Source organism: Lagopus muta, chromosome 8 (genome assembly GCF_023343835.1).
Source record: "Lagopus muta isolate bLagMut1 chromosome 8, bLagMut1 primary, whole genome shotgun sequence".
Classification (NCBI taxonomy): domain Eukaryota; kingdom Metazoa; phylum Chordata; class Aves; order Galliformes; family Phasianidae; genus Lagopus; species Lagopus muta.
The window spans coordinates 1,859,233-1,884,130 of NC_064440.1; the positions used below are offsets into that span (position 1 = coordinate 1,859,233).

The 24,898-nt window shown below is 45.5% G+C and overlaps 1 protein-coding gene across 9 annotated transcripts in view; it reads right to left on the bottom strand.

The window, feature by feature from the left end:
* Positions 1-24,898, bottom strand: part of LYPD6 (LY6/PLAUR domain containing 6) — a 41,923-nt gene extending 17,025 nt beyond the window's left edge. For 2 of the 9 annotated variants that reach the window (XM_048954094.1, XM_048954093.1), the window contains exons 1-2: positions 8,529-9,072; positions 7,837-7,993 (exon numbers count right to left, since the gene is read on the bottom strand). The gene's annotated coding sequence lies outside the window, so the exon portion shown is untranslated. Of the gene's footprint in view, positions 1-3,436; positions 3,489-4,257; positions 4,937-7,836; positions 7,994-8,528; positions 9,074-24,840 lie in introns of those variants that run through there. The other 7 variants (XM_048954100.1, XM_048954098.1, XM_048954095.1 and 4 more) reach the window with 6 other exon arrangements.

Genomic DNA, 24,898 nt, shown 5'->3' on the forward strand with positions numbered 1-24,898 from the left:
CTCCGAGCCATGCTGCTGTGCCAGATATATGATGTCACATCACTCCATTCCTGACTCCCTGCCAGTTTGAGCAGTGATGTTAAATGAAGCCAAAATGAGCTTCCTGTGCTGCACTCGAAACAAAAGAGCATTTTTACAACATCGCCCTCAGGGCTGATAGAAATATATACATCCAGCTCAAGACAGAGTCACCATCTTATCATATCATCGGCTTCAGAACAAAAATACAATGTGGGATATGACATAATGTGACTATATTTAAGCCAGCACAGGCAGACACAGAGAGGTTTCCAAACAGGGCAGGCAACGACCAAGCTTCCATGCTGGGAGCACATGACGTGGGGCAAGGAGATGTAACCTCAGCCCCATTTGGAGACTGAAGAGCTATTATGGGCTTTGAATTACAAGAAATCATCAAGACCTCGATGTAACACCACTGCTATCCAGACTTCAGCACTATGGGCACCCAGGGAGTTTAACCACGTTAAAGAGTACAATTGTTAGCCAGATTTGGAGGCAATCTGCAAAGTAGGTGTTGCAGTTCTGCCCAACCCACGCCAAGGCTACTTAACTCTAAAAGTATTTGGTGTGCCCAAATGCACTCCGTTGGCACCTCTCTGAGCAGCAGCCATGGGGGATGTCAACCCTGAAGGAACAGGCTTGGTAGGTTTATTTTTTGCAGTCTGGGCTGGGCTCAGCAGCAGAGCATTGTTGCTTCAAAACGTGGCCAAAGATAGAGTGATGGTGATGCTTTCTTTAAGGAATCCCACTATTTAATTAAAGTGTCAGAGGATAAAGAAACATCAGGTCATATGGAAAGTGCTGCACCATATATCCAAGTCTCACATCTTGCATGGTTTGCCCATGGGACATGACTTTTCTGGTATTGCAGAAGCAGCACAAGGCAGTGCTGCATGCACAACCATGCACAATGTCCTCTGTTCAACAAACTCAGTAAGGCTGTCTCAAACCCCAGGGGATGGAGCAACCAAGGACCTGGACCTGCAAAGACACCTGGACCTCTCTGAAGGCCCATGGAGGTGCCAAAGACTGTGGCTACATCCTCAATCCTGAATGATGAACACATTTTAATTGACACATTGTGAGATACTCTGCCTCAAAAAACACAGAGCGAACAGACACAGACCATGCTTAGGATTTGAAAAGAGCAAGCAGATACTTAACATCTTGAAGTGTTGGAGAATAATGAGAGAAATCCAACAAGTGGATGGTGATCAGACAGATCTGGTGGCTCAGACCTCTAACTGGTGGCCCTGCCCCGCCAGATGCTGCTGACAGCTGCTGAAAGCACATGCAATCATTTCAAGACAAATCACCTTGAAAGTAATCCTCCCTCAAGAGAGCTTATGATATCCAACAAATGTAAACCGTTTTCAGACATCCATGGAAAGAAGAGGATTGTAAAGGTCTCAGAAAAGCAATTACGTAGTGAGGACACTGATCAGAGAGAAAAGCTCTGTCTTTAGACAAAGGCTGGCACCAACAAATGCAATTATCAAGCACTGTAGACCAAACAGGACAAGATCAACTAAGTGGCTTCCATTCTGATGGAATTCTCTGTTCCTGAAGATCCTGTGTGCCACCCGGCTGGCAGGTATGGCCCAAGTGTCAGAAATGTCAGAGCTTCTGTGACCAAACCCATCAAAATAACAACAAACCAGAAACACCAGACTGTATCTAGAGACACAATGTACATCCTTTTCCTAGCAACCGAAGCTGTTTGAGAATTTGTGAAATGCATTTCCTGCTTTCAAACAAGCTACACTGAGCTGAAATGGAAGAACATGCTACAGATACCAACTCTGCTGAAGACATCATCTGAATTTGTTGGGTAACAGCAAGAGTTCAGCTCCTCACTTGAATCCCTGACTAGGTCAGTGTGTTGTTGGTGTTCCTAGACCTGGGCAGCTTCCTACAGCTCTGTACAAGAGATGGAGAAATGTTTTTGCATAAAGACATTTATCCATCTGCAATAGCAACACAGAAAGGTTGCTGCAAGACCTCAGAACTTCTTCTCATAACACATCCTCTTGATGGACATCTGAGATGAGCCCTCTAAACACACGACAGTCCCAAGTCAGAAGTGCTGGTTATTACCTTGGTCCTAGTTTCTGGAATCTCAATATAATTTTCATTCACTGGCATTACCAGCGGAGCTTTTCATAGCCATTCTGACCACCAAGCCAAGCAAGCATCCTCACAGCACAAGAATTGAAAGAAAAAACCTAACAGGGCACACACCTTGCATGGCAAGCAATTTGGTGCATGGTCCAAAGCACCAAGACCTGTCCTAATCACCTCGAGCTCATTAATTTACAAAGCTTTGGCCCAACTCTAGCAGCTGGCAGATGATCAAGCTTTTAGTTGATGCGATCCAAAGTAATCCACTAAAAGGCGTTTAAAAGCTAGCTAGAAAATAAGTATTTTTGTATATTGTTAGATGTACCAAAAACTTTTAATGGCACCGGACTGTCAAGGTGAGGGAAACAAGTTTGTTACTTGATTTTTTGTTCATGTGAAATCTACATCCTTGTGGATTTCCACCCCAAGCACCACCAGCAGTCAATGCACTGAGTCTCCCAAGGCTCACCCAGCATCTCTGAGCCCTTGTGCTGGACAAAGGCAAACACAACCTGACGCAAACTGCCTTGTGCTTCTCTCCCTCCTTTTCATCACGTCCTCAAGCACAGCTTCCCAAGGAAAGGAGGCTTTTGCCCTTTCACCAGGGTTTCCTCTGCCTTTCCCACCAAAAGCAGCCCTCATCAGCTCCAAAAAGACACAGGTTGGCTGTCCTAGCTGCCTAACACCAAGCTAAGCACAGCATCGCTCCCAGCTCAAGTGTTTCAGAGTGTATGAACTTCTCCTTTCTTAAAATGGGTAAAGATCTGTTGGTTCAGCAGTGCTCCTGGCTGCCTCAACTGAAGGTAGACCAATTAAGTAGCACCACCAAAAATCAATTAGGGGTGCACGCAGAGATAGCTTGATAAAACCTCATTCGATCTGGGGAAAAGTAAGATTAATAAAATGACAGCAAGAATTTTTAGGATATTTTAAAGACCCACACCTCTGCACCACATCAGCTGGTAAAGAGCTATGTTGTTTGGAACAAACAAGCTACAACTGTGGTTGAAAATTTCTAAGCTTGCATAGCAAGCTTGCCTAATGCTACTAAACAACTTCCAAGGCTTTTCAGTCCTCAAAAGCCAAATGAGAAACCAGGACCAGGCTCTGAGCAACCTGATCTAGCTGTGGATTTCCCTGCTCATTGCAGGGCAGTCAGACTAGATGACCTGTAAAAGTCCCTTCCAACTCCAAGGATTCTATGAAACTCACATATGTCCAGCTTAGGAAGTAAGAGGAGGAGGACGAGGGCACTCGGTCATCTCCCAGGTATGGGGATCAGAGGGGTTCTCACCTCCCAGAAAATGCTTCCTGCAGGTGAGTCCCTCGGATGCTCCTTCTCTGAAATTCCTGTTCCACTCGGGCCAGCAGCCCCACAGGGTGAGCCTGGCTCCCCGCGTCCTGGCACCACGCTCACCTCACTGCAGGAATGACCCAGCACGAGGGCACCTGCAGAGATATGCTCTGCTTCTATCTGCAGCCTGCCAGCTGCCTCCTCCACGGCTGAGCCCCAGATGTTTGTCTGGGAAGAGCACACTAAGACCAGTGGGGATTTCCACCAAGTCCAGCCCCCTGCGTGGTGGGCTTTAGGCTCTATTAACATACAAATCTATTAACACAGGAACCCCAGGGAAAGAACATTCTTTGGCTGAATATTAAGGCCAGAGAAGTTTGAGAAAGCTTCTCACATTTTTTTTCTCATCGGTCTCCACAAAAACAAAGCACTGGATAGGTGGGGTATAAATTAAGTATGTAAAAATAACTCAAATTCCTTTAAATATGCTCTAGCATTAGACAGGATGTTGGAGGCCCTGCCTGCAGCAGAAAGGTTGGAGCTTGATATTCCTGAGGTCCCTTCCAACCCAAGCCATTCTCTGATTCTATGAAATATCTCCGTGCATGAAACACCACGATAAAATACTGCTCAAACTGGACATGAAAACCCAGCAGTGCTCACACTGCAACCCCGCACAGCTCCAGCCTAAACCAAAGCCGTCAGGCCAATATCCTGCCTAAACACAGCAAAGCTGATCAGTTCAGAGTGAGCACCGCTGTGAGGCAGGGAAGTCTTCCGACACAAACCCAAAGATGGTGTGTTTCACCCTGAGCACTCACCAGCGCAGCTCAGCCATCGCAGGAGCAGGCAGTTTCCACTTGTTGCATCCAGAACAAAGCCCATGCAGTGCCGGTCAGAAAGGCTCCAGATAGTCAGGGGTACCAAAACTGAGCTGCTGCTCCTCGCAACCCAACTGTTGGGAGCCCAGGAAGCTGTGAGACTGCAGCAGCAGATGTGCACACCCACATCTTAAGATGCTGAATTTCTACAAAGAACTGCCATTATTTTAGAGACAATGGATATTGTTTCCAGTCGCATCAGGGCTATTTACAGGCTCTCCACACAGTTGCCCAAATTAGCTCAAAAAGAACACAAATGCCATTGTTCAAAAGCAGTATCTGATGAGTAACCCAGCTGAATCTACGTTGTTTGCTTCAAAAATCACGATGCCGACACGAAGCCATAAGGAGGTGAAGACGTGCATGGGAAAGCTTGGAACTGGCAAGCACCAAGATATGCAGCACTTCTCATTTTGGGTTGATTTCCTTCCTCCTTCCACCAAGTGTACTTCCAGATGGCTGCACAGAATCCCCTCACAGCTCCCGGAGCATCACTGCACACACGTTATGCACACAGGACACACACCCTGCAGCCCTGCAGCCCACGTAGCTCTGAGATGAGCTCTGCAGGCATCTCCCTGCAGCAGCCCAACAGAAAGGCACTGGCTCCAGCAGCTATGCAAGCACCGTTTCCTACTGACTAATGAGGAGGAAAGAAAATCAAACATTGGCACAGCGGCACTTAGAGTAAGTCCCTTCAGTAAATCATAGGCTAATGATCAAACTCAGGCATGCAAGTTTAGTTTATAGGAATTTTTATAATGTCCTTGGGCACTCGGTGGCCATACCTAATAAGCTCCCACTTAAGTGAGCTCACATGCATGCAGCCTTCAGCATTCCTAGATGTAAAACACCAGCAAAACAGCAGGGTCAGATCACCTCCAGCCTTCCAGAATCAAGTTCCTCGCTGCACTATAAACCCATTTCTAAGTCCCAATAATTTGGTTCATTAAATTCTTGCACAGCAAATCCCTTAGAACGGAAACATCTGTCAGCGCAAACCCAAGTAATTCTGTAAACTGCCTGGCTCCAAAACATTTACTCTCTGGTTTTGCCAGCCAAATACCTTCGCTGTATGCAGAGCCAGCTGACAGGCAGGCAGCCACCCATGTGCCATCGTTTGTCTGTGCAACAGATAATGAGTTGGAAGTTGGGACACACAAAGGCAGTGGGCTGACTGATATAAAGGAACCGCTGACAGTTTGATGACAGAAATTTATGTAGTTCTGCTAAAGAAAGGCAGTTGTACAGGAGAGAAATGACGGGCCAAATAAAATCCCCAGAATCTAAATATAATCGATTATATTCAGGTACACATCAGCACATAAAGAAGGAAAAGAAGACAGAGGCATTTTTACTTATCTGTAACTCTATTCCTCCCATCTCTTCCTTTTATATCTAGCAGAAACTGTCTTCAGGATATAAAAAGCATATTGAGGTGAGCCCCCACCTCAAAATTCACAACGCATACTGCCTGCATCCCAGGTACACCTTAGTATTTAACTTCCAGGAGGAGCTCTCCATGGAAAACACAGCTTATTGCTGGAGCATATGGCGGCTGAGGGATCAGAGCCACACTGTCCTGTGAGTAGGTCACCCCACACAACAAAGAGCATGGAGAATTCAATGGGAGAGAAATAGGCATATGCAGAAAAATGGGTTCAACGCGGCTCTTCTAATGTTCAGCAAAAAGGTGAAGAATATTCAGCTTTTATAAGGCTTTCCAACAAGTGGGCACTCTTGTTTTTCAAACTAACTTATCCTCCCAAAGAAACCGTGGTATCCAGAATAAAGAAAATGATGAAATAAATATGGAATAGATCTGTGCTCACGCATTCTTCTCTAATTATATCACAAGAAGGGATTGTCTAATGGAGAAATCTATCTGTAGTGCCAAAAGAAGTAGCAGCAATTCTACCATACCACCTACTTTGCACTATTCTCACTCAGTAAATGACTTCTTACAAAAGGAAGATGCCTATCAGCAATCAAGATACGCAGCATTTTACCCAGCCACCCTAGAATTAAAATAAGCATTTGGTTTCAAGGAAAATGAGCTCATTTTAACTAACGAGGTCTCGCTGAGTTTTACCAGGCTCGGCATCGCCGAACCATGGGCTGTCTGTGTCCTCCAACACATTGACCTGTCCCCTGCCGTGGGGCCAGAAAGGGCTGGGGGTGCATTACAGCTTACTGCCATCAGGTTTGTACAACAACATCTTCAGGAAAACACAGCAACTGAATCAGTGCCGTAAGCACTGACCAAGCCGGGATCAAACAGTGGTGGGACTCCTGGGCCAACTTGGGTTTGCACTTGGGAAAACCCCAATCCTATTCATGATAAATAGAAAATAAACAAAAGAATCTATTTCTGAACTACTCTGTAACTTCTGCTTTTTACACCAGAGAGTCCAGGGAAATCAGGCTCCAGATCAAACACCTGAATGCCAGATCATTAAACGAGCGGATCACTGACGCATAAATAAAGTTTTAGATTCGCAGCAAACAAGTATCCTTCTGTAATCCAACCAGGTCAACTTTTCAGTCTTTTTATTATGTCAGCTCTGGCCTAAAAACCCAATGGAAACTGGAGGGGTTGGGTTCCCTGCCTGGCAGTGGGGAGCATCCCAGCACGACCTGTATGGCCGTGTTTGTGCAAAGGGGGATTTCTGCAGCAATAACGCAGAAACCCCACGGGTCCCTCTCACACCAAGACCTCCATTGTTTGGACTTCTGTTCCAGCCATGAAAGTTCACAGTCTGTGACAGCCATCCGACCCATGGACAGAAACAAATAACCACAGCCCCCAGCACCACCAGGGCAGCGAGTGCTGCCCTTCAGCAGACACGCGCTCAATAACACATTACATTAAACACAGTGGGTACCTCTTTAGGTAGCGCCATGATTTGTGCCAGTTTTCATGCCCACGCACATCTATCGATAAGGAAGAGTTTTCAAGATATAAAAGAAATCAGGTGGCTGTAAGACAGAGCTACATAGCGAGCCTCTTATGTTGGTAAGCGATGTGGTTTAGTGCTTCCCACTCCACTCGCCACAAAACAAAACCATCACGAATAAAAAGTCAACACTGCCTCCAACTGAAGCTTTTTTTGGCAGAAAAGAGGGCATGCATCAGCTACAACTGTAAACATTTATTTTCCTAAGAAATGTATTTTTTTCCAAAGCGATAGGTGTCTGTTTGTAGATGTTTTTCAATAATATTGCTGAGCGGAAGCTGTTTTACAACGCATTTCTCCTCTGCAGAGTTCTGTACAACTACTGCATTTGCTTTTACTTTGAAATCAGTTTGTGAAGAGCCACATTTTCATGGACACTGGGGAATCACACCCACCCTTTGTCACCCAGCCAAATCCAAATGAGCCGTGCAGAGCAGCACGAGCCGGGCACGGAATGCACATTGCTGTAACTATTTGCTCATCCAACCAGCACAAAACATTCACTGTTCCACTATAATGCAAAATAAGGAAAAGCAGATATCACACACAACAGGAGCAGTACCTCTGCGCCATGCCCTGTGGTTCAGGGGGCTCCCGTTGTGCTCTCAGCATGGTGGGCACCTGGCAGCATCCTCATCCTCCTGCTGCTTGCTCTGCTACTGGTCCTGGGTTGGGAGCTTAGCCCCCTCCGTCCCGCACTGCTGTCGGCTCTACCCTGGCTGCGGAGGGAAGCGGGGATCTCAGTAGGGCTCAGCCTATGCTGAGCTTGGGGTTTCTTTTATGCTTTGTTATGAATGAGATGCTAAGTTAGTTCAGGCACATTTATATACATATGCATGGTATGCATATATATGCACATCTATTGCCTGATTTAGTGGGTGGCAACCTTGCCCGTGGCAGGGGGCTGGAAATGGGTGATCTTTAAGGTCCCTTCCAACCCAATCATTCTATGATCTTTAAAGTCCTTTCCAACTCAAAAATTCTATGGCTCTATGATCTTTAAGGTCCGTTCCAGTCCAACCATTCTATGACTCTACAATATATAACCCGACTGATGACTATTTTAATATTCTACTCTCTCACAAAAGTCTTCCCCGTCTTAGGAAGGAAACCTACGTATGGCAAAGTGTAAATTCAAAGCACGTTCCACTGGAAGCCCAGTGTAGATAGGTGATACCCTGAGCATGCACAGGTTGCTATACGGGGTGAGGGGGGGTCCCAGTAGGCAAAGGGAGCAGGCCCCATTGTACTCACCTCAGCAGCTCCAGTGCTGGTGCCGCCGCTCCGGAGGGACGACAGCAAATGCTTTGCTCCGGAGGGAGTGTCCTCCCTGCAGTGAATCAGGCTGCCTTATCCCGGCATAATGTTACAGAACGCTCTGCTCCTGCAGAATTCCGAACGCCACGCTGCGGGGTTTCATCTCTTGCCAGTTTCAAGTGGGTTTTGTTATCATGCAAAGAATGTAATTACGTACGGCTCGCTGTATTCAGGGCTGTTTCCCAACAGACTGAGCATAAATATCGACACGCATGTAGAGGAGCATGACATCACGCTGTAGTGCAGTTAAGTGGCTTTTAGATGACAAGCAGTGCCCCGTCCTTGACAAAGCAAAGATTAGATAAAGTATTGGACAGGAGCCACGGCTGCCGGCTGCCTGTACCAGCATAGAGTTTAACAGCACCATTTATTTCAGAACATTAATTAGTCATGCAGAAAGCATTCAAAACAGACAGCAGACTCTTCCCCCCGAAGCACCGGCACTAAGTTAGGCATGGAGCAGCGCAGCCCGTCCCCATCCCCAGCCCTGCACACACCGGTATTTCCTGCTCCCATTTCCTCCCTGCGTGTCATGGGAACACAACCTGCAGAGTGCACTCTCCCGAGCAGCCCATGGACCAGGCCAAGGGTGTTTCTGTCCTCTGTGTTTCGAGCACCACCACGCGTGCGCTCCTCTCTGGGATTCCATTTCCCCACGCATTGCTTTGTTGGCACGATTTTTGTTCACTCACCTGTGAGGCTGCCAAGTCAGACCCACGGATTCAGAGGAGATGCTGATTGCTTACCTTGGAAATGGAGGACAAGTCTTTCTCTTAGGGTTACTGTGGTACAAACATTGGTTTTATAAATTCTGTGGCTTTGCAGGAAGAATAGTGTACATAGGGCAGTGCAGTGCCTGGGGAGGAGCACCCGGGGATTACCCACATGTTTCATTAAGTGGCTGTAGAACCGGCTGGGGCACCTCGGGCATTGGGTGCTAACCATGGCCCTATCTGTGATGGCAGCCTCACCCCAACACACAGCGATAAATCTCTCAGCTAATGAGAACAGAAGGTTGGGAAGGAGGAAGATGTTAAGTGCCTCTATCAGAGGGCCAACCACCCTAGGATCAGGTTCTTGATTCAGGTCTTTTAGAATGAAAAAGCCTAATCTGATCAGTAGGACTTAATAACTATTTTTGTATCTATTTCCAAATGTTGTTAATAAGAACAGACCTGGCCAGAGCACGCAGTGTTAATGACCACCCCAATGGGTCAGTGCACAGAGGACAGAAGGAGCAGCAATGCTACGGCACAGCAGTGAAAGGGAAAAGCTGGAAAGAGCCACAACAGTGCGGGGCTACAAAGCTGTAACTGGCACAGAGGGGATCAGAGCTTCACCCTTCTCCAGGGAGAGGGCAAAATCCCTGAGTTTTAAATGAATCTATTTACTGCAGTTCACTCCTCCATCAGCAGAAGGTGCCCATACTCAACAGTACATCCAGGTATAAGATGGGAATTTCAAGTAGCCCAGAAATTTTGTTTATAAAGTCACGTTTAAAATAAAACCACACAAGTTATAAAATAAATTGTAAAGCATTTTAAGAGTAACATATAGCTTTGAGGATTAAAGAAGTGATCGGTGTTGAGCCGAAAAGGCTGGGATCTCATTTTGAGGTTCTGCCATGGAGGCAAAGCATCCAGTGCCATCCCACAGCACTGATATGGGCACAGAAAGGCTACCAGCAGCCATTAACCACAGCCTCCAAGTGGATGCTGCACTTTGTCACACCGAGTTCTGGTTAATCCGAAAGAATCAAAGGCTGGCTATTAGTAGTTCTTATTAATTCCTTAATGTGGAAGCCTATATGAATGAGTTAACAATCACAGACAGAAGTGGTCAGTAACGTTGGTTCTGTTGGTCACAGATCCTGTGTTTGTCTGCAGGGTGTATGAATCGTTAACTGTTCCTTCAGAAATGGTTTGGGTGTTTTTTTTTCAGGGCCACAGATGCTGTGACGCTGTCTTTGTGCACTATGTAAAAATAGATCTCCATTTTCATAGATCTTCAGACACTTTCTCATTTCCAGACATGAGAACACAGTGCTGCTTAACAGGGCCATCAGTACAGCCTTTCAATGCAGTTTATTCATTGCTCGCTTGTGATGGTTTCTGAGTGTCCTGCTCACAGATGGCGAACACGAAAGCTGTTTTTCAGGCTGCAAAGAGCTCACATGTACAGCAGCACGCATCTTAGCACTGCTGCATCAGGTCCCTCACTTTCCCTTAAATGCTGGAAGGGAGCTAAGCCAGGACTCTTCTCCTACTCCATGGGAGGGTCAGATTGGTTTTAGGAAGCATTTCTTCTCCAAAAAGCAGTCAGGCAGTGGCACAGCTGCCCAGGGAGTGGGGGAAATCACTGTTCCTGGGGGTATCCCAGAGCCGTGGGGAAGTGGCACTGAGGGACATGGGCAGTGGGCATGGGTCATATTGGGGTTGGGGTTCTAAGAGGTCTGCTCCAACCCTAGTGACTCTGTGATTCTACTGCCTTCACATTTCATGTCTATCATCACCTACTCCAGAAGCAAGGCTAAACTACTTTGCATCTGTGTCTCAGAGCAGTAAATCCCCTAAAACATGTACCTACTTATTACTGTTCATAGCAGACACTCATGAGTTTGTCTTTTCCCCCAAGGAAAATGATGCTCTGAAAAAGGAGAGGCCACAGCGAGAAAAAATTCAGGATCAGCAATGAGGGCACTAAACTTTGTGCAACAGGAACAAGACTGACAGTGCACTATTTCCAAACACTATGCAAGTTTAATTGCGCTCATCTTATTTGGTAAAAGATGCCAGGACAACAGCTTGGAGACATATTCTGAGCTATCGGTATTTTGTAGCCGTATTAAAACCTAAGGCTTAGGTTCCTGCATGCCCGAACAGTCTTTGATTTCACATGCAATTAGTGACATAATTAACAACATTTAATAATGTTAACCAGCTATTCAGAGCCAGAAGACTGAATGAGCAGCCTAAATGGGGTGCTCTGTGATATCAGAAAGATCATATTTTCCAAACCTACAAAGGAAGTTAAAGTGCTGCTGGTCTCTACTGCTTAGAAACAACTTTCCCAGCAGCGAAAGCAGGGACACACCACTAGATCACAGCATTTCATAAAGAACAGGGCATACTGGGCAGCCCTGTGCCCTCTGTGTGAGTTGATTTACATAAGGCTTGAGGAGAGAGAAATCTAGTCAATTATTTGATCTGAGCGCACTCAGTCTGACACCCCAAACCACAAAGGAGTCTCAAAAAGAGGAGGATTGCACACCAACTCAGCATCCATTCATTTTTAATGGCAGCTCTCAAATAGGATTCCTTTTGGACATTTCTTTGAGAAATTGTGACTTAGTAGAACCAAATATGACACCTCTCTGGTATGAGAAAAAAAACCAATACTTCAAACAAACATGAGAGCGTTGTGGAAAAGGAGGAGGTCAGGTCTGAAAAGAAAGGTGGGCACGATGATGGGTTGGATGGAAGAAGCGGTACTGCTTCAAAGACAAGGACCATGAGGAGAAATAAAAAAGGGGAAACAGGAGATTAAGGAAAAACCAGGGGGAAGTAACAGAGGAAATCCCAGTATCCGCAAGGATCTGCTAATAGGAGATTGGAGTATTCAGCCAATGTAGGCTTCTGTGCCACAGCAAAACAGAGGCATACCCAGAAAGCTCGTTTCCAGGTGTTAGGTCATGAAAAACATGAATTAGATATAAAATAAAGAGGAAACAAATGTGCAATTTGCTCAAAAATACAGCAGAGAAGCTCCAAACAAAGAGCAACAACCAAAGCTCTCACACATGGCAACACAGCCTCGTATTTCCCGATGGGGACACGGCTGTGTTTTCCCAATGTTCTCCTCCTTTCCCCAGCCTCCAGCCCACCACAGCATGCTGTGGCTCCTTGCTGTCAGGGCTGGCCCCAGGAAGAGATTCCTGGTGGCACCCATTGGAGCCCTACCGACAGAGCATGTCTCTGGGCCTGTCAGCCATAAAAACTAAGTGCCACAAAATCAAGGACTAAAGAAAAAGAGTTAGTGGAGTAAAATGGGGGTACTTTTCTCTTTTTTTCCTCCGTGCACCATCTTTTTTTTGCAAAGAGCAAAGTGACAGCCATGAAAGAGACCCTCATTGCCCACTGTTGACTGCCATTTATTTACTGGAGTGAAAACTAATAGGGAGACTAATGAGAATTTTGCTTGGATGCATTGTGGCATTTCATTACAGTCTGGTGGAAAATTGGAAACAAACCCGATCGCTCTGCGCTCTGTCAGCTCTCTCTCTTGGATTTGTGTGAAAATGCAAACACACACGTCTGCATTCAGCCCCACGTACCAGCAGAGCTCCTAATGACTTCTGACAAATTTAATCCCCCCAGCAGCAGCTTTTTTTTGTATTTTTTTTTTCCCCTCTCAATGTTTCACGTTGCAGTATTACAGCATCGCAATTTGTTTAATGCCAGAGATAAACTTGGTCTTGTTGAACTTTGTCCCATTGGCCTCAGCCCAGTGATCAGCCCATTCACACCCCTCTGCTGGTCTTCTTACAGGCAGATTGACACTGCCCCCCAGCTTGGTGCCATCTGCACATTTACAGAGGGCGCACTCAGTCCCCTCATGCAGATACAACACAGACATTAAACAGGATGAGCCCCCAGTGCTGACCCATGGGGAACACCAGTCATGCCTGCCTGCTGGCTGGATGTAACTCCATTCACAGCCACGATGCAAGATACCTGAGCTCTCTAGAGAATGATCGTTTTGGGTGATTCCCAATAATTTCTGATATTTGTAGCTCCTTAAAAATGGCAGTTGCATCCTCAGCTAACTGCAGGAACACTTATATGCAAGTCCTCAACTCTCCACCATAACTACATGGAGAACACAACCAAAGCAGAATAAGATGGTTTGCAAATAAAAAAAAACCCAACTGCCAAAGGAGGAGCTAACATGGCAAGTTTCATATTCTTACAGATCTTGCAGTGTCCCAGGAATGGAAGAATTATCCTGAAAGCTGCTTGTACATCACATCCATTGGTTTGGAGGCAGCCCCAGACTTCATTAGGATCATTTGATCTGCTCGGTGCCCCAGAGCAAGCAGCCCATGTTTAGCTTGAAGCTCAACACCAGAGGGCATGGAGCACCTGATCCAAAGCCCACTGATGCTGAACTAATGCAAGGCTGCTGACTCCCTCACTCTTTATTGGGCTGTTAAACGAATACCAATTTATTCTATAGCTAAATTTCATCAGTGGATATTATTAATTATTATTATTTTTTGACAGGAGGAAATAATGAAGAACACGTTGGTTTTTGCCTCTCTCTCTTTGGTCACACTTACTGAGATGGGTTGGTTATCTGATGCCAGCAACCCGACCTGCCTCCCTTGTTTGGCAGATGGAGCTCCTTTTCAGCTAGATATCTTTCTTCCATTTATACATTAAGGAGATAAAACATGAGATGACAAGCTGATTCCTAAACAAAATCATTCTGCAGAGGGAAACAGCAATTGTTTGTGCTAACACACAGGCAGTTGGGCAGAACTGTGGTGTTTTGGGGCTGTATGTTTAATACGCAAGGTAAAAAAGCTTTCAGCTTAATAAAATAATAAACAAAAGGAGGGAAAAGCCATTGGGAAATACTTTGCGTGTCTTTATAGCTGAGATGCTAATGGTCCAAAGCAACATCTGTGCTCTTCCTACATTCTCAAGAAAAGAAAAAAGAGAAGCTCGCTGATTATGTGAGCTTGCTTTGAAAGCCCACAGCAGATTTATTATTTCCTTTGGAAAAACTGCACTTTGTTCTTCCTTCAATATCATTCCCATCAACTGCAGCAAGCCAAAAGAAGCTGCTTTGGGAACAAGCCAAAAAGATGGAGACAATGTGGTATGTTCTAAGCACGGACTATTTATGGGCTGTGAGAGAAGATCCTTTTGTAATTCTAAAGTCTGCATTCGGTGCAAGTTGATGAGAAAGTTTGGAGAGACTGAAAGGTCTCATTATGATATGTCACTCCACGATTGCATCTTTGTTGTCTTAATTTTCTTTTAAGCTGCTCCCAAGCTGGCCAAACGAATCTCTATGAGGGAGGATGGGATAAACTTAGAGGATCTGAATGTGGAGATGATCGTTTGGGGTTTTTTTAGGAGGAGAAAAGTGCAGATCCCATCCAGTTATTTCCCTCTTGTGGTGAGCCATCAGGGTGAAATAACTGAGCTGAACTACAAAATAAGGAGCTGAAGGGGAGGATATATGGCACAAGGCACATGAAGCCTCACATCCTTCGGTGTGATCTTCTGTTTTGCGATCATAGCTAGCCTCACAGCAGTCCTAAGCTTTGGCTCCACGTGACATTTGCACAATTCAGAGATGGAATCATAGAATCATAGAATCACCAAGGTTGGAAAAGACATAAAAGATCATCCAGATGGAGAACCCAATGGCAGTGGGTGGCCTCGGCATGCTCACACCTTCTGGTGAGCATGGGTGCGTGAAGGATGGGTAAAAGAGATCCGCAGTGGTTTGTTTCTCAGTTCAACTGGAGAAAATCATTACATGCATGATGAATATATGTGTGGCTTCTTGGAATATTGAAAAGTTGCTTTTTCTTTCAATTTTTTTTTTTTTAATTATAAAATATTGAATAAAATATCTTGCTTCAGCCGGAGAGAAATTGGTGGGAGCTATGCCCTTATCATTAATTATTTCCAGCATATGATTCAATAACAACCGCCTGAATGATTCTGTTCTTAAGATAGCACAACAACAAATGATCCTCTTCAGCCTACTTTTGCCACAGACATTTTCATCACGCTAAAACACATACAAACACTTTAAATAGCATTTGATTGGGATCCAGTCCAGCTGGCAATGGGAGCGACTCATTAGTGGGTCATCCGGACTTGCTGCTATGAGGGGAAAAGGGCTCTTACCGTGGTCTCAAGAGACTGAGGAGTCTGGAGGTGAAGTGGCCATGGATCTCAGCACTTTAAATAGTGACTGGTTGGGTTCTAGGGTCTCTTCCAACCCAATCATTCTATGGCTCTATGATCTTGGAGATCCCTTCCAGTGCAACCATTCCATGGTTCAGTGAGAAGATGGGCATGGCCTGAACATGGCTTTTGCCCCTTGCTCCCACTCCAGAGACACATGTCCTCCCACATCACTGCTTTGGGACCAGCAGCACAGGAAAGCGAGAGAAAGAGGAGATATGAGAATCAGAGAAGTGTCAAAGAGAGCAACAAGAAGGGGCAGAGGTCTAACAGCTGTGACCAGCAGAGGAAGATCAAAGGAATGGGAGCAATTCAACCCAAGGACATTTTCTGACAGAAAGAAGGGGCGAGTCCATCAGAGATCGCCCAGGGATGATCTGCTCAGCCTGCTGACAGCTGGGGAGAAATACAGCACTTCCAAGTTCAAGAAGAGCAAAAACCTGAGTGAGGGCAGCAAGGCAGTCCTCTGCCAAGGGCACATCTCTGTGCTGCTCCTCTCACCGCTCAAGCAGCATCAAACTGCTCGAGTCAGCCCATCCCAGTCCCTCCCATAAGTGTGGGATGCTCCAAAAGCACATGAGAGCTCCAGGTTGCTATTCCAATTCATGAAGGAATACTCTATCTTGTTAACCTGGAGAAAAAGACAATTGCCTTTAAGGCTTATAGCAGAAATCTGGGGGAGAGAGAAACGCAAGATGGAATTCCTCCGAGCCAAAAGCTCCTTTTGCAAATGCAACATGATTAACAACAAGGGTGTAATCATATTAATGGAGAAATTTATGAAAAGGATACGTGGATAATTTCCCAATAAATTCCCTTCTCATGCACTACAAGTTAATGGATGTTATCCCAGAGTTCAATGAGAGCAAAGCACAAATCCTTGAGACAAGGACGGGCTGCCCCACCATGTGAGCTGATGGCTATGGGCTGTCCTTCTGCATATGGCTGTGTCTTCAAAGTGCCTTTAATGCACAGCATCCTTCACCCAGCTGGGTAAGGAGGTGCTTATAAAACCCAGATTCTCAGGAGGAGATCAGAAAGGGAATCTTCTCTCCCATACGAGCCAGGAAAACAGAGATGGGTCATATCCTGAATTCAGGAGTTGATCTGAATTTCAAAGCCATGCTTGAGGAAAGTCAACAACGGTATCCCTGCAGGAAAGTTTGGAAGAAGAAAAGATTGATGCCAATAGGCAGCTTAGATGAGTTCAGCAGAAACAGCATTTTTGGTTCAGCTCATCACAGATACACTGGTTACAGTTTCTGTGCCTGATTTTCAGCATTCATAGATCAGCTTATCGGCCAGTGATGGACCCACCTTCTTTGTCTGAGGGTGGAAAAAAAAAAAAATCATAGCCTTATTTTTATTCCCTATCTTTCCCTATTTAAACGTGGAAAGGAGAACAGCGCTAAATTGCTCAGCCCAGGAAGGCAGGGTAGGGGAACTGCTCGTTCCCAACCTGTGCAGAGCAGCATGAATGCCATCATTGTCATGCACAGGTCCATTCCAATGCTAGAATTGCAGCCTTGGATTGCCCCTCCTGGCATGTATCAGGTTTATTTTTTAAAAGCATAACCGCATCCCAAAACCACAACAGAAAACGAATGGAGCTTTATCTGGAATAAAACTAAATGTAAATTTTGACTTCATAGCAATGAAGGTAAAAGGCTGCCTTGCCCCCAGAGAAACAAAACATCCCGTCTTTCCACGTGCATTATCTCCTCGCATTTATCAGGTTTAACCTCACAATGGGAATGCTGAGGGAACACAGAGCCATTGAGGGCCGCAGCCTATCGGGGCTCCATCGATCCGCGCATCCAATGCCACATTCTCCATCTCTTAGATGCCAGCGGATACAAGAAAGAGTTGAGCAAATTTTGTGTAATTGCTGTGCACTTAAGAGCTCCAGAGGAGACTGCGTTTCATATTGAGTTGCATTACAAGGAAACAAAAGCACACTGTGCTGACAGCCACCTTATCTGGCCATCGGGACATCTCAGCGCTCCATATCAGCCACACAGCACCATCCGACCTTCAGTTATAACAGCCAGAAAAAGACAGACAGCCTCAGAGATGCTCACCAGCACACGGTGGGGGTGGGTTGGGGATCCTAGAGGTCTTCTCCAGCCTTAATGGTTCCGAGGTTCGATGATAGAGGGAGGAGCACAAGCACTGGCCGAGCTGCATTTCGCATGAGACAAATGACTCAGTCTGTATTTGCACCAAGAAGTGCATGTTCACGCCGGTTCAGCCAGGATTAGTCATATGATTCAAACACTCAAAAATCCGTTCCTTAATGCATTTCTGGCAGCCAGAGCAATGAAACCACAGGGGTTTATTAGCCATAGAAACGATTATGGTTATTGCTCGTGGATAATATTTTAAAAGTGCACTTACTGACTTAACAACCTATTGCCCAGCCTGAAAATTTGGCTTTGATATTTTTGGCAAGGTTTGTCGGTACGTTCTAAAACTCCTAAGGAATAGAGATGTTTTCAAAAGCTCTGCTAAGTTCTCAGCTTCAATAACCTGGCCCCCTGGAGCCTGTTTTTAGCACAAGAGCTGCAGCACCAGCTCAGAAAGGACGCGTTGGGATGCAGAGTCCCATCATGGAAGGTCTTCCAGCAGTGCACCTGGGTGTGCAAGGAATGGAGCATCCTGCTGCAGCCATGGCCACACGCACAGCTCCACCTTGCAGCACAGACACAGAGATTACTGCTGCTTTCATGAGACCACACACACAGGGGAGCTTCCTGGCTAACACGAGAGAGAGCCACGAGCATCAGCTGAATATAGGATTTTTTTTTCTGCCAAGGGATTTTCCTGCGTGACAGTTTGTTTTCTGGAGGAGGTTTGGTTGTGTCAGATCTCTTTGCTTTGCTCTGTGAGTGGCAGAGAAATCTGAGCACCTCTCGCTTGGGGCCCCAGGTAAATTCTTCCCTCTGTGACAGATGGCCCTCCAGCTTTTGGACAGCACAAAAAAAGCACAGAATAAAATCCATGTGTCCATCACAGCTCACTACCTTCACTACCCATGGTGTAGATGCCATGGAAATAGTGCCTGCAGAGCCCGATGGTGACACAGTGATTTATAGAATGACAGGCAGGAAAGGACCTCCAAGAGCAACTACAACAACCACTTGTTGGATCGTTCCAGTTAAAATTTCAGCACAGAGGCCACCAGATCCCTCAGCATTTACAACAAGGGAAAAAAGACACATCCTCCATTAAAGCCAAGCAGGTTCTGAGCACTGGCCCAGGCAGTGTGAAGCAGGGCAGTGATGAGGAACTCCTATCCCCACTTTGCAGGACAGGAACTGGCACAGTTTGCTGAAGTCACATAAGGAATGAATGCATCAGCCTCTGCATTTGCACTGGATGATTTTTAAGGCCCCTTCCAACCCAAATCGTTCTGTGATTCAGATCACAAAGCACATGAACCTACAGGGAGCATGTAAACATTCTGCACCTTTATTTGCTGGGTCTGAGCAGTGTAAGATTTAGGAAAAGATTCTGATATTTAGCTTAGCTCTCAATTATAGTAATGCCCCCCAAATAATTATTTTCTCCACCATTTTGCTCAGTATATCAGCTTCTGCATCCATCAAGCACATTACCCCATCAAGCACGTTAATCCATCACATTATTCTTTCAACTGTATCACTAACGATTATCTTTTTCCAGAGGTACAAATCCTCTTTTTCCACCCCCCAACCTCCCTTTAAAAAAAAACAAAGTGGGATTCAGGCAACTCTGCTTATCCCAGCCATCTCCCCATGCTGGATTCCTACCAGGCAGATTTACAGGACTTAATGGCGCAGGGGCTGGAGGTCAGCTAGGTTTGCTCTGAAATTACTTGCCTTAGGACAGCAAATTCCAAAGCAGCTGCAGCAGAGCGTGGCCATAATGACTGCTGACAGATGGGAGATGTTCTGCAAGCACACGGTGCCAACATCTTAAAGCATGGTGTCATTTCCCTCTTGACAACCACCCTTCTCAAGTGAACCCATCCCAAGGAGCCTCTCTGCCCCAACTGTGTCAGCACCTTAACCAAGTGTCACCACAGCCAAAATGGATTTAGGTTTCACATCAAAGTGACATACCCACAACTTGCTGTAGGGAACCTGATGTTGCAGGGGGGTGGGCTGAGGGATCTCAAGGAATCTCTTCCAACCCCTACAGTTCTGTGGATCTCAACAAGAAGGTGCAAAACAATAGGACAAGAGGTGATGGCCTCACATTGTGCCAGGGGGTGGGTCAGGCTAGATGTGAGAAACAATTTTCTCTCCAAAGAGCAGTCAGGCAGTGGCACAGCTGCTCAGGGAGTGGGGGGTCACCATCCCTGGGGGTGTCCCAGGGCCGTGGATGTGGCACTGATGGATGTGAACAGTGGGCATGGTGGGGTGGGATTGGGTTTGGGGATCCTAGAAGTCTTCTCCAGCCTTAATGATTCTACTTACAAACTGTTGCATTCTCTCTAATTTGTCTTCCGTGAGCAGAAATCTCAATCCTTACACCAGCATGGTGTGCTCAGCAGCTCCATTTGCCCACAGCAACCCATAAATATCTCAAACCTTCCTGCAAGGCCAGCTGTTACCTCCAGTAACACACTAAGCATAGCCAACAGCTTGAAATCTTATGGGGAGAAATGAAAAGGGCACATCGTGCTCGTAAGGCAGTGCAGGGAAAAGGAGAAAGGGAGATTTCCTCTCTGCTGGAATTAATCAGGAGATCCCTAGCATGGGGCCAGCCTCCCCTTCAGTCCTCCCCACTAAATAGGGTTTATTTCTACGGAGCCTTTAGAGAACACATAGACCTCCAATGGTGCAGTCTGCAGACACAGGTGGGGAGCGGTTGAGCAATCATTGTTCCAGTGATGCCAACCCAGCATCTTCCTGGAGATCCATGGCATATTACCCAGGAAGAAGAACAGCATGAGGTCTTGGCCAGCCCTCAGCTGCCTTAATGCTTGTTTAAACAAAACTTCTACAGTTTAACTTCCTGGAGGGGCAATACTTCAGCTGCTGAACGCCCTGAGAATCAGAGGTGTCCCAGTGTGATTTAGAGCCTTTGCTCATTAATAGGCCATTAATAGTGTATGTGAAGAAAAGTGGAAGGGCTGCATGCCAGGACAAAGCCTGCGCTTCCTTGACATGTCTTACATGTGTCAGTGGAACCTTTATTTATAGCTGCAACAACAGAAAGGAATAAATTGTGAGCTGAATGTCACTCAGCTAAAGCCCCCAGCACTGCTGGCATCTGACAGCTACCACAGGAGCTGCATTAGATTTATATTAATCTGGAAGAGGAGCTTACACACTTGGACTTGTCAACACAGATGCTCCAAAGGCTGAAAACCCACCACGTCCTGGTATGGGTACTACCACAGAGAGCTTACCCTGCCACTAGTAATCCGTGGCTGGGATGATTTAAAGCAATAGGCTCACATATGTCAGCCACAGAATCACAGAAACACCAAGGTTGGAAAAGACCTACAAGATCATCCAGCCCAAACACCAACCTATCACCAACAGTTCTCACTAAAACGACATCGATAACGAACCACATCAATAAAGAACTTCTCAACCCTTAGCAATCACCCTAAGAAGGTCAGCATTCACCCACCCTGCAAGTGGAAGATGACCAGAGGTTTGCCAAGCCAACAACTTGTGGTTGGCTGAGATGCCCAGGCCCACATGGGTGGAAAGGTTCCACTCCCCAGAAATAAACAACTTGTTGCATAGACAAGTTTGTTAACTGGCTCAAACTCAGTGTCAGAGCAGTGGATTCCATGAGTCCTTGTGCCAACTGGAACAGGTAGGTGGGCAACAGAGCAACTCCAGCATCACAACCTGCAGCCCTACCATACCTCACAGACCAGACCTGTTCAATGGGTGGATGCTGATCCACCAAAAGCAAAGATAAACATATCACACAACATCTGAATCAAGAGAAGAAGGGAAAAAGGGAGTGGCGTTTCATTTACACAAGCTTCAGTGAGGTTTTGCAGCGTGAACACATTCCCCGTTAACAGCTTCAGAGGCGGAAGGCTGAAGAAAGCAAGCGCTCAGCAGAAGTAAAAAACTGAGGTAAACCCTCTAAAACTGCCTTGAAATGGACCAATCTGTTTAGCTGTAGGATTATAATTAAATATAATTTAAAAGGAAGAAGAAAAGCAGCTTTCTTTTGAACAACTATTCTATGCAATTCTACACACTATTCTATGCAATTCAGCAGACAATTCTTGTAAGGAGCTGAAGCATGGTGAGTAAGGAAGGACACCTCACTCTTAAACACGCAACAGTCACTATCAGCTCGATATCCTGATAGTAAATTCCCTCACAGGCAACAAGAGATACTGTCTGAAGACCACAGAAAATCTGATAAACAATGACGAATAATGGCACGAAAGAAAAGCTCAGTAATAAAATATGGTTTCCATAAGAAGGACTGCTTTATTTTACTTCTAAAAGACAAATTTGTGCCCTTGAGTGCCAACAGGCACCAGCTGTGCATGGCAACCATCCCTTGGACCAAAGGACGATCCTCAAATGACTGTTTTGTATTTGTACACGTATTACCCCAGCAAGTCAGGTAGTGTAAGTCCTAAGACACCAATTAAGCCACCCCTAGATCCTTACTTGACAACTTCAAAAGAGACAAAGTGATTCACCGGCCTAGAGCTGGCTTGCTTTATGAAAAGAGTGACATTCCTTACGGTGGAGACAGCAAAACTCTCAATTTCTACCTTAGCACTTTATCTAGAAATACATTAGAAAGTTTTGCATACCTGTGTTTCTTTTTTACAAGAAAGCAGATTTATTCTCTCCACCATTTCTAGTCCCGGCCAAATCCCAACTCCATTTAACAGCACACAATGAGCCACCAACAGAACCACATTTTGCAATGACTTCTCCAATTCCTCCCCCGGCCCAAATCAGATCCCACATTTTTCATTAAGGTAAAATCGTTTTCTTTCCAACATTAAAAAAAAAATAAATCCCTTTTGTAATGGATCTACTCTGCTTTGAGCCGAGAACAAAGAGAAAATCATTAATTCCAGGAATTCCTTCTTACTGACAACTTTCATGGGCGCCTTTCCAGACTGGAGGAACCATGTCCCACTTTGGGGCTTCTGCAGGGAAAACTCATTAATAAGATGTTCTCTGTGAGGCATTCCTACATTTTGATTTGCTGCCAACACGAGCCAACAAGTTGCACAAAAGCTGGCCTCTCAAACACAGCTCTTAACCGGCCAGAGGAACAAGTTTTCTGCTCTCAGGCATTCAAGATTAGACTCCGGTGCAGCTCAGTGGACATCTTCATTGCTCCTGTTTACTTTAATGGTGTTTGGGAAGGGAAAATAAATGAAAAGCATAGTTGCAGAGCGTGGCACGTTGTGATCTTGCTTAGTTTACAAGTGATGTAACAGCAGTGGTTTAAAAGTGCCAGGCTAGACTGTGAAGATGCTTTGTGTGTATCCTCATGGAATCACAACTATTTCTCAATCTTTCCACATGCCTTTCCCACCATATCTTGCATCTCACTGCAACCTTCAAAAGGGGTCCCTGAATTCCCAACTCAGGAGCTCACGGGTTTCCAGCAGAAACATTTACCCACTCCACAAAGCAACCTGGCCCTGCCACGATGCCACTCCAGCTATCAACTCACAGGCCAGCACTCATACAAAGCTTTTTTTGGCTGCAACAAACAATTGAGCACATATCTTGTCTACAGCCAACCTTTTTAAAAGATCCAATGACTTGAGATGAGCCTTTCCCACTGATCACACCACCAGTGATCCCCAGCAGAGCTTACTGCAAACCAATGTATGTATTTCTATTATTTACTCAAAGTTATAACATGATCACCTAATTGCACAGCAGCTCCCCACGTGAGCAATGAGAACACTGCTTAAACTCCCAGTGCTACTGGGCACTGTGGTACAACTCCCATCGACTTCAATAGGCATCTGTTCAATGGACAGCTCATTCATTCACACTAAATACACATGCAGGACTATTTAAGTTCCTCACAGGCCATGAAAAATCAAGTATTTACCGACCACATCTCCTGAATTTATCTATGATACGGCTCTTTGGCAATATTTTCTCTTTATCCACAGTCAAACAGAAAGGAAAAAGCTGCATATCGAACTGGAAATACCAGTCCCTCAAAGAAGAATGTATTTGGTGATTGATTTCCTGGTGGTTCCATCTGCACTCATCAAAAGAAAAAAGAAAGTAAAATATAAAGTATCTCTATACATAAGTATCTGTTTTGCCCCTTAAGGAAATAAGATAGCTGTCAAGTGTGAGATAACTGCTCAGATGTGCGCAATGATGTTATGTGCATCACATTTAGCCAGACAGAAGGAAGAGCTGAGTGCCTGGAAAAACGTCCCAACTGCACTGCAAGGTGGTTTGTGGCACAATTCACAAAGGAAACATCCTGGGCTGTTCCAAGATCACTTTCCCAATGCCTGTCCATAGTTCACTCACTCCAGCAAATCCATGCACAGTGTCCTTCCCCCACAGCACACTATGATGAGCACAGATGTCAGTCCCCAGTCCTGATTGCTCCCACAAAAGCAAAATAAATCCACCTGAAGAACTGCATATGTTTAAAAAAGATACCAAGAAATACTTTGCTATAAAGAATGTACTGAAACATGCTTACCAGCTGTGTGCAGGCAAGTCAGACCAACAGATCTGATTCATCTGAAAACACCTGGCTGTGCCCACGAGTGGGACTTTGCTTCTTATCCTCCTCCAGTGCTGCACTTACACTTTTTGCAGACTGCTCACCAACTGCACCAAAGCACTTCAGGGTCAGTGGTTTTCATCCTTAATATACAACGTGGGCACCACATTTTTAAGGAATCCCTTATATTGCAACCAAAGCCCAACGAGTAGCTGCCTGACAGAGGAGCTACAGCTTGCAGCAAGTCTGGGGCTGCACCCCATGTGAGATTAGTCACCTTCCAGAGCAGCACCCTGCAAACAACATGGAGAAAATAACCTAAAAAGTGCTACAACTCGGCCAAATTAACACAAACGAGCTGTGATCTTTCAAGCCCTCACCTTTCTGCACAAACCCTTTCCATCATTCAAACTCCACCTTCAATTTTCCCTATTTTAATAACCACAGCTTCTTACTATGGTGCCGACAACAGCATTAGAAGCAACCTTGCCAAATCAAAACAAAATTTAAGCAAAACTAATGAACCATGATACCCACACCAAGCAGCACCTCCCTACCTTCTGCTCTGAGCAGCACAGCAGGCTGACATCTTGGGCTTCTCTGAAAATGGAGGAG